Source organism: Heloderma suspectum, chromosome 11 (assembly GCF_057233095.1).
Source record: "Heloderma suspectum isolate Gila_16-S chromosome 11, 16-S_ref, whole genome shotgun sequence".
NCBI classification, from domain to species: Eukaryota; Metazoa; Chordata; class Lepidosauria; order Squamata; family Helodermatidae; genus Heloderma; species Heloderma suspectum.
The window spans coordinates 34,416,678-34,424,605 of NC_139468.1; the positions used below are offsets into that span (position 1 = coordinate 34,416,678).

At 47.1% G+C, this 7,928-nt stretch overlaps 1 long non-coding RNA gene across 1 annotated transcript; it reads left to right on the plus strand.

The window, feature by feature from the left end:
* Positions 1-4,389: 4,389 nt before the first annotated feature.
* Positions 4,390-7,355, plus strand: LOC146337243 (uncharacterized). Its single transcript, XR_014785259.1, has 3 exons — positions 4,390-4,481; positions 4,787-5,001; positions 6,725-7,355. It is a non-coding gene; the product is annotated as an uncharacterized LOC146337243 (long non-coding RNA).
* The last annotated feature ends 573 nt before the right edge of the window (positions 7,356-7,928 follow it).

A 7,928-nucleotide genomic window follows, 5' to 3' on the forward strand; every position in this document is an offset into this window, starting at 1 on the left:
AGACGGTGAAAATAAGGGGAACGCAAATAGTGTAGCGGACGCTATTTGCGTTCCCCCTTATTTTCACCATCTTAGTCTACGTAAATATTTATGTAGACTAAGACGGCCAAAAATAAGGAACGCAAATGGTGGCGGCCATAGCCACCGCCATTTGCGTATGCGCGTTTTTTTTTTTAAGCCAGACGTGATAGGCTACGTAAGTCTTTACGTAGCCTATCACGGCTGACTACAGGGACGCAAACAGTGGCAGCTACGGCCGCTGCCATTTGTGTCCCTGCTAGCCAGCGGCTGGATGTCCGGCTGCTGGCGGAGCCGGCTGGCGGCTCCGTGGAATCCCCGCGGAGCAGAGCCGGCCAGCCAGGATTCTGGGGGGGAGGACGGAGTGCCTCCCCCCACAGCAGAACCTGGTGGAGCCAGGTAAGGGGACTTTCGTACATCCCTACTTTTTTATAGAAGCCACACATTGTGGTGACATTTTCATTGAACTGTCCACCATAACCCCAAGATCTCTTTCTTGGTCAGGTACCACTAGCTCAGATCCCATCAAGTTATACTTGAAGTTCGGATGTTTTGCTCCAATGTGAATCACTTTACACTTGCTTACAGTTTTGATACTGAAAACAAATTTTCAGAAGCACCCTCTTTCTTAATTCTACTGGGTGTATGTCTACCCTGAGCTGCTATTTTGCACCTGACTCCAGTTGGTGGACCTTGAAGTCCTGGTAAAAAAGATGAAGTGTATCCCAGAAGCCTGAAGTCTGCCAACCACTGCCATCGGAGACCGGAGAACATTGAAGGAAAGTAGCTTGGTTTCTTGTATCTAAAGGTATATATACAACATAAGGATCTGTTTGGACTAAGGATACATAGGGATGTAAGAGAATTTAAATTTGCTTCAAATTTTGCTTGAATTTGCCCCATTTGCACCTCCGAATGCAAACATGAGCATGTTTTTCAGGAAAAGCTCACATGTTCCTGATCTTGCATTTGTATTTGAAAAATACACACTTGAAGATATGCACACTTGGAACATTGTGCACCTTTTACAAATACACATTTTCACACTGTAGTCTATGGGGGGAAACTGCACATTAGGGTGTACACTTCCAAAAAATGCATTCCAAAATGCGCACTTTTTGTTCAAACAGAAAGAGAAACAGATCGTAGTCGAAAATTGGAGTGAGGTAGACTGAGCTTTGAGGTGGATCTCAGGGAGCTTTGACAAGCTCAGGTTTCAGTGATTCTCCCATCCCTAAGGAGATCTGGGTTCATATTCCCATTCAGCCATGAATTGGAGTATATGGGTCCAATCTAAGGCATAGAGCAAAAGAACTGTTCATGACTGCTAGCTATGTCCACTGGGAGAAAGTTATTTTTCTCCTACCACTTCTTGATCCAGCTAATACAAAGAGACATGGTATCCACCCCCTTGAAATATTTTTCTCCTTGCTTCAGAACTAATGGATTTAAAACAAGGTTGGAGGAAAGATGTTTCTCCCTCTTCCAGGGCCAGCTCCATAGTTTTGAGCTCACAGGCAGGATCTGTTGAGGCCCAGTAGGGGTGATGGTAGACAGGGGCAGCAGGGTACACAGACCATCAGTATGCTTTAAGACACAACTCTGTCCCCCAGCATTCAACTGATCCTTCCTCACTCCCTTTCATTGGGCCTGGTTCTTGCCCAATATGATGAGAGACTCCAACCCTTCCCATAGATTCACACTACTTCTAACCTTTCTGGGAGTCCAGCACAAAGTTAAAATTGTACAGCTGGCTTGGTAGGACCTTGAGGGGCCCAAGCGTTTGCCTACTCTGTTCGACCTCTGACACTGGCCATGTCTTCTTCCATCCTCACCCTTTGGACCAAACAAAGATAAGCTTCATTTTCTGACATTGTCTCTTTTCTTCCTAGCTTCGTATAAAAGTAGCTTTCAGTGAGCTTGTCAGATTCCATAATTAAATAACATTCCTCCCCGCCACCCTGTTACTTCAGTTGCCCTTACCTCCCAAGCTGACATCTTGGCTTAAATACAACTTTCTGCTTAGGGCTACGTCCTCCCTCATTCCATCTGCCAATCCTAAAATTATCACCCCCCCTCCAAATATATGGATATTCTCCTAAAACTTTTTATCCAGTTTAGATAGTTCATGCTTTCTTCCCAAAGGGTAGTTCCGGTAATTTGCCCACTCTTCCGTATCTCTGTTAGACTGTAAGACTGTCACTTAAACACAATTCATTCTGTGACTTGATTCATTTTAGTAAAAAAACATGTCCAAGAGCTTCTGCTGAGGTCTTACACCACTGTGCTTTGACATCTCACTACAGTGTTATGATTATTTTGAAATATTCTCTCTCTCTCTCTCTCTCTCATTTATGGATAGTACTGTAGGACTTGAATCAGGAACCCTGGGGTTCCATTACCAGCTCCTTATGCACTGTGCCATCAAGACAGCTGCTGAGATAGGGACAGGGTTGAACTACAGTTCTTTCAAGCCAGCAGGTTAGAATCCTCTGGGCAGAACCTTTCTCATTAGGGAGCCAGGTGATCAGAAGGAACCAATTGCCTCCCATTTCTTCCAGTATAAACACCTGAGGCTTGCTGTTACTCTACAATTTGAGTAACAATAGAGAGCTTCGCCTATTGGGCGGTATAGAAATGAAATGAATGAATGAATAAATAAATATAAATAACAGAGCATGCAGGGAAGTTCCTCAGTGCCTGTCAGGCTTTGCACATCCTGCCAACTAAGGATGGGTGAATCTGTTTATTTCTGACCTGTGTCTCTTGCGCAAGTATTTACCCATCATTGCATTCCATTTTCCCGTTGATTTACATTTAAAACATTCCTCTTACCATATGTGCATTAGCCTTTAATATGTATTTAAATGGCTATTCTTTCTCAAAAGACATAGTCAATGGCTGGATCCAGATTGAGGTGCCTGCAACTAGACTGGCAGAGGCGGACTTCCACACCGTCTTCTCCCCACGATAACCACTCTAGACCCCTCTGAATGCTACACAAAGGGGCAGCCCCTCCTGCTGAATGGGACAGGCGATCCATCCCTCCCCCCAGAATCCTTGCCGACTGGCTCCGCTCCGCTGCAATTCTGCGGAGCTGCTGGCTAGCTCCAAAGCCCCAGCAATACGGCTGCCATTGCCGTATCGCTGGCTGGACTGGCGAACTGCAGACGCAAATGGCGTCCAGTGTAGTGGATGCCATTTGCGTCCCTGCTCTTTGATGTGATAGGCTACGTAAAACTTTACATAGCCTATCGCGTGAAGGCACGGGGACACAAATATGCCATTTGAGCCCCTGTTCCTTCACGTAAAAAAGATTTACATAGCTTATCATGTCAAAGAGCAGTCGGCTATGCCGGATGCCATTTGTGTCTGCAGTTCGTCAGTCCAGCCAGCGATATAGCAATGGCGGCTGTATTGTTGGGGCTTCGGAGCCAGTAGCAGGCAGGATCCTCCGGCAAGGACTTCACAGGGAAGGTGGAGGTAGGAGATCCAATCCTCCACGGACTTCAGGGGGCCAGATTCAATAGAATCCAGCCTCGTTGGGGTCCATGGAGGATTTCTCCGACATCCCTAGTAGTGGTGTATGAACCCTGCTCACCATTCCGGGTGGCGGTGTCCTCTGTGGGGAGGAGGCGATCCCTCCCTCCCCCCGGAATCCTGTCTGGCTGGCTCCGCTCTGCGGTGAGTCCATGAAGCCACCAGCTGGGCCCATCTGCAGGCAGACTGCTGTCCACTGCTGGGCTGCTGCGGCCGCAAATGGCGGCCGGCGTAGTGGCCACCATTTGTATCCCTACGTTAGGCTGTGATAGGCTACATATATATTTACGTAACCTATCATGAAAAGAGCAGGGAGGCAAATGGCGTATTACAATGGAAGCCTCCCTTCCCCGAAGTACGCAGATGACCACTCAAAAGGATTTCAGTTACAAGTAAATCCCTGGTTCATTCACAGTAATCAGGACAGCCCAAACTCCTAACAACACAATTAAAAGAATCAGTAACAATACGTTGCCATGGTGCTGAGGCATCAGAAGGTGGCATGACCCTGATGTCAGGGTCTGGTACCGAAGAAGTCAGTGGAAAGGGAACTGAGATGTACGATACACTAACTTTGTGTTACCTGCAAAGCTGCAAATATACTCCTTCACCTGAATCACAGGTGAAAACAGTTTTTAGCTTAACACCTGGCCTTCTTCCAATTTGACAGTGAATCATTAATGAGTAATAAACTGGGGATAACATTTCAACAGTTTGGGCAATCACCCAACAGCAATTCTGTCTAGCTCATAATATGCTACTCCATTTGTGTCCCTGCTCTTTGCCATGATAGGCTACGTATATATTTACATAGCCAATCACGGCCACGGCAGGGACGCAAAGGGCGGCCGCTACACCGGCCGCCATTTCATTCTGCAGCCCGGTAGCAGATGGAGACAACGACCCAGAGCAGCCACTGCCAGGTAGGGTCAGTCCTGGGGGGGGGGCTTGGGGGGTGGTGTGGGGTGTAGTCCATTCTGCCACAGACTCCGAGGGCCAGATTCTAAGGAATCCAGCCTCATTGGAGTCTGTGACGGATTTCTCCACCGTCCCTAGCTGGAAGTCTGCCATGGCATCGCATAATCTTCCTGACTTGAGAAGCCAGGTGGTGCTGGAGGGCCAGCTGGGTGCTACTGAGGGATACAGAGACTCTCAGACCTGCCGATTTCCCTCAGTATGGGCAACTCATTGCCAGAGATGCCACACGGTGCTCTCTCTTTGCTTCCAGATTCTGGATTCCAACTGCCTTCCCTAGCCTGTTGACCTGCAGGCCATCCGCCCCCTCTGAGGTACCTGACTAATTTTGGCCTAAGCACCTGGCACTGGATTGCTTCCACTTGCTCAAGAACCCTTGAGTATTCTCTCTGTCCTGTGTTCCAAGCACATGAGACCCACACATCTCTCATGCCAAGGCCTGCTTCAGTGCTTCATTTCCAAAATAAGGTGAGTCAGGCCTCACATCTTCCTAGGCACCATGTCCTTAGACCCTGAAGCCATTTCTCCCTAATCTCAAATGTGTTGTAGCTATTTAATGGGAAGGGTAAAGGCATCCTCTAATCTTACTTTTGGGGGTGGGGTGCAGGGTTATTGGCTGACTAGGGTGGCTACTTACACAATAAAGGAGAAATGCATAACATTTCATGTGCAGATTTATATGCCTAGGCGCAAATTTCAAAATAACCAATGTGATTGAAATAGAAATAGAAGACATCTCACCATGGTACAGCGGACTGACTAGGTGACCTGTGTGGCTGCTCTGTCCAGGTGCTAGCTTTGATGGGCAACTTCAAGGCCCCCACCAGATCTCCCTCCATAGGGTTCTTTGACTTCAAACCAGACTTGGACTGGACACCCATCAAACCGGGGACACCTTCACATACAGGATTTTTCTCCGCCAGCTTTCCAAAATAGAGGACTGTCTTCTGTAAAGTAGGACACCTGCCCACCCTACTGCTGATGGTTAAAAAAAAAAAGCATCCTTGGTCTGAGGCCCAGCACAAATTAAGACCTGTGTGGCTTCCATCCCTGCTTTATCTGAGCATCTTCAGGCATAGGTAACGGACAGAACTTGCTTACCCAAGGTGTGATGATGGCCACTAACTTATAAAGTGGCTATAGGTAAATTCAGGGTGCAGTCCTATCAGGAGGGCTGTAAGCCTCTGAACTATGAGCCTTATGGGTATCTAATGCAGAGCGGGAGCAGTGGTGGAGGTGATCTTTGCCTCTGCATTCCTCCCGCTCTGTATTTTGGCTAGAAGGCTTTTTTTTCATTGATCTAGCTGGGGTGCATCAGAATGGGAGGGAAGGAGGCTGGGGAGGCCTGAGGATATATCATAAGCCAGCCTCCCTAGTTCCCTTCCCTCCCCATCCACCTGAGTGCCCCCTTTCCCTCCTCTCCAAGGTTGTTTTTGTGAGATCGTAGAGGCAACTGGAGTGGTTTTCTCTACACTGCCTGCGAGGGGGAGGGGATGGGAAGCTCAGATTCCTGGGTCTAAGGTCAGACCGATGTCTCCAACCTCAGATCCAGGAATCCAAAAGATCCTATGACCCCCCCCCCCCGACTCTGTCTAGGAGCCATAGAATTGCTCCCTAACGGGGATCTATTGATGGCAATTGGCCATGGTAGCTAAATCAAACCTCTATGACCAGTGGCAATATACATTTAAATGCCAGGTACTGGGGCAATCAACATGGAAGGGACATCACCTTCATTCTCTGTCCATGAGCTTCCTAGAGGTATCGGTGTTGTTGTGGGATGTAGAATGCTGGACCAGTTGGACTTTGATCTGATCCAGCAATATAGTTCCTGGTGTGTGTGTGTGTGTGTGTGTGTGTGTGAGAGAGAGAGAGAGAGAGAGAGAGAGAGAACAAAAAAGAGTGAGCATGCCTAGCATTTTTGCCTAAGTAGATGTAATATGTGCATGAGCTTGGGAGGGGCTGTGGGTCAGTGGTAGAGCTTTGCGTGGAGAAAGTTCCAGATTTAGATGCTGGCATCTCCAGGTACAGCTGGAAAAATTCCTGCCCGAAACCCTGGAGAGATGCTGCCAGTCAGTGTCAACAACACTGGGCTAGACAGAACAATGGTCTGACCCGGTATAAGGCAGCTTCCCATGTTCCTCTTGACAGATCAGAGAAACTCACTTCCACTTTCTTCCCATTGTTACAGGTACTGATTCTTATGGATCTAGAACCAAGTCCATTCAGGACCACAGACTACGGCCAGCCAGTCATCCTGGAAAGCATGGCAACTGTTGACCTCTGCCATCCTTTGCTTGCAGTGCCAGGAATCGATTGGCTAGAAGTCATACATATGCATGACCAGGTCAGGTCAACACCAGCCCTGGGCATGCTGCTCTGCTGTTGACCCAAGGCCAGCATGGCAGTGGCTAGCTGTAACCAGCCAAAGGGCTAGAAGCCAGGGAATTTTGTCTTCCCATAAAACGTGCAGGCCTTCACCTTTGCATGAAAGAGGTTCGGGCCTTTGGTGGCCAGCAAGTCTTCGTCAATCCCAGTGCCAACGAGCACCGCAGGTCTTAATTATCTGCCAGGCAACTGGCATATACAACAGAGTTTCAGCTGTCAAATTAGCAGAACTCACTGAGAGCGGAAAGGTTCATTTATAAATATATTTCTTACACAGATCAGAACAAACAAGTGCAGAGAAGAGCATTTATTGCAATGCCAGTGCCGTTTTCGGCCCCTACTCTGTAATTTGGGATAGTTACCAATGTGCTCATCACCTTCATAATACGCATATTTAGGAAAATAAACATTTGCTTTGTGCTAATTCTATGGTAATCAGGGTGATTGTAGTGTACTTAGCGACTGTTTGTTGCCATGGTTATTTCTAGTGGTTCTTGGTTATTAATGTCCTGGAAGATTCAACAGTCTTCAGTCTTATTTTAGCTCCCCCGTTCCCCACCCCATCTAAATTCAAGGAATTGATTTTGAGTCTTTTAATGATCTGTCACATGCTCACATAACCAAAAATAGATTTGTGGGTCTATCACATGAACACTAAGGGACCTCATAATGCCTTTTCGTGCCAAGGCACTGCAAAAAGGCCATTAAGATGGATATAAATTGCAATGCCCACTTTAGAGATTCTGCTTGCTGCCAAGGCAGTGTGAAGTGGGATTTAATCTGACTGCAAAACAGAACCCCCCGCCCCCCATGCCTCTCTGAACTACAGTTTGAGACCTAGTAAGCATTAGTGGTAGAAGAACATTTACAGGAGTGCAAAAATCCAGGTGCCATTGGAATCTCAATCAAATAGGTCTATTATTATTATTATTATTATTATTATTATTATTATTATTAATATTATTATTTCTATAGCACCCAAGAGCTGAAGCTCTCTGGGTGGTTCA